This window comes from Neophocaena asiaeorientalis, unplaced genomic scaffold (genome assembly GCF_003031525.2).
Source record: "Neophocaena asiaeorientalis asiaeorientalis breed wild unplaced genomic scaffold, Neophocaena_asiaeorientalis_V1.1 scaffold243, whole genome shotgun sequence".
NCBI classification, from domain to species: Eukaryota; Metazoa; Chordata; class Mammalia; order Artiodactyla; family Phocoenidae; genus Neophocaena; species Neophocaena asiaeorientalis.
The window spans coordinates 1,442,573-1,444,749 of NW_020173113.1; the positions used below are offsets into that span (position 1 = coordinate 1,442,573).

At 42.7% G+C, this 2,177-nt stretch overlaps 1 pseudogene; it reads right to left on the reverse strand.

Moving 5' to 3' along the window:
* Positions 1-642: 642 nt before the first annotated feature.
* Positions 643-1,292, reverse strand: LOC112398806 (glutathione S-transferase Mu 4 pseudogene; annotated as a pseudogene).
* Positions 1,293-2,177: the final 885 nt, after the last annotated feature.

Here is a 2,177-nt window from a genome sequence, read left to right on the forward strand (position 1 = left end):
ATGCTTTTATTTATTTAGTTAGTTTTAGTGCTGTTGGGTTTGATATGGTAACATTTGCTTCATGAGATAGTCTAGGATTTTCTTCCCTTGTACATTACTTCATAAACTCTGTGTGTGTGTGTGTGTGTGTGTGTGTGTGTGTGTGAGAGAGAGAGAGAGAGAGAGAGAGAGAGAGAGAGAAGGCTTTACTGGGGATCAGGCAGGGCTGGGGTGGGGATCAGGCAGGGCTGGGTCAGGGACCATGCTGGGGGAGCAGGGTCTCCACATCTGGCCAATACTGGTCTTCAGAGCAGTGTTGGGGAGCTCAGAGCTGAGCTCTACTGGAGAAGGGTCCAATCAGGTACCTCAAAGCAGAGGCAACCACTGAAGGGAAAGATGGTCTGGTTGGCTTATGCAGGAAGGATAAGATTGGGGGGGTGGAATTGCTAAAGAAAAGTAAGGTACAGTAAACCTTTACAGGGCCAAGATGAACAGGGATTAGCTGAGGGGAAGCGGTCTAATAAGGCCTGAGGGATGAGGGAGGGGAAAGAAAAGAAGGAGAAAAGAACAAGAGGGATGATTCTGGAGGTACAGGGAGGTCCAGCTTTTCTTCAGGGCCCCAGTGAAGCAGGGACAGCTCCTATCTTCTGATCTTACAGGACTCTACTTTTTGCTCAACACAGCAATCTTTATGTACACAGGGCCTGGGCAAAGGCAGCTGAACTTTATATAGGCAGAAATCGTCTTCAGGCCTTCTAAGTGGGCAATGAAATCTTTCATGTTTGGAAATGCATCCAGGCACTAGGGCTCAAATATATGGTGCAGGTCAAGACTGTCATAAGCAAGAAAATCCAGAGAGGTGATCTTGTCTCCTGCAAACCATGGACTCTTCCCCAGAAAGTGAGAAGAGCTTCATCTTTTCAGAGATCCTCTAAGTACTTAGGCTTCAGTTTCTCAAAGTCAGGGCTGTAGCAGACACTGACTAGCTACTTGGAGGTGTCTATAACCTAGTTCTCAAAAATGTCCACATGAATCTTCTCTTCTGTCTCCCCTCATAGGTTGTACTTGTAAGCAATGTAGCAAAAGATGACATCGCTCTGGGTGATCTCAAAAGCATCATCAATTAAATAGGGCAGATTGGGAAAGTCCAGGCCTGGCTTCAATTTCTCATTCAGTCACTGGCTTCTGTCATGGTCAGGAACATCCCCCACCATGTACTTCTTTCCCTCATAGTTTAATTCTTTGTATTCCAGAAGCAGGCAGATGGTATGAGCCAGCCTGTGAATGTTCCAGTAACCCGAGTTCATGGCCATGGTTTAGCTTTCTGTGGACTCAGGGGATGACCTCAGTGAAGCTAGGCTGAAACTTCATCCTTGCAATTTTTCTTTAAGTTAGAAATTATATCAAAATAAAAAGTTATAGGGAAGAAGGAAGGAAGAAAGGAAGGAAGGAAGGAAAGAAGGAACCAGAGGACAGTGAGCCACTCTAGCAAATTAATAAAACCCAAGGAGGGGGTCGTGGGAACCTCTGATTTATAGTCAGTTGGTCAGAAGTACAGATGACAACCTGGGCTTGCAATTGGTATCTGAAGTGTGTTGTGGGGGGACAGTCTGGTGCGGCTTAACCTATGGAATCTGATGCTATCTCCGGGTAGATAAGTGTCAGAACTGAGTTGAATCATAGGACCCCCCAGCTGGTGTCTGGAGAATTGTTTGGTTCTATGGGGAAACCCCACACACTCACACATTGGAAATCTGGAGAATCAGATCCCATTGAGTGATATACCATACTTATGAATAAGATATTCTCTAGATATATTGTATAACACAAGGAATATAGCCAGTATATTATAATATCTATAAATAGAGTATAACTTTTAAAAATTCTGAATCACTGTATTGTACACCTGTAACATATAATATTGTACATCTACCATAAGTCAATTTTTAAAAAAGAATTGAAAACAGGGACTCAAAAAAATAATAAGCAAAAAATAAATAAAGATATTCTCTCTTATCCTAACACATTGAGCGATCCAGGAAGCTCCTTAGAAATCAGTATAAAATTGGAAAAGTAGTCTTAGTTAGATTACACTTCAAGAGGCCTAGAAGAGAAAATGTAAGATTTCTATGAAGGGACTCATTCTCAAAATGGGTCACAAAGGATTTCCACGCATAAATATTTTCTCCCCTTCCACA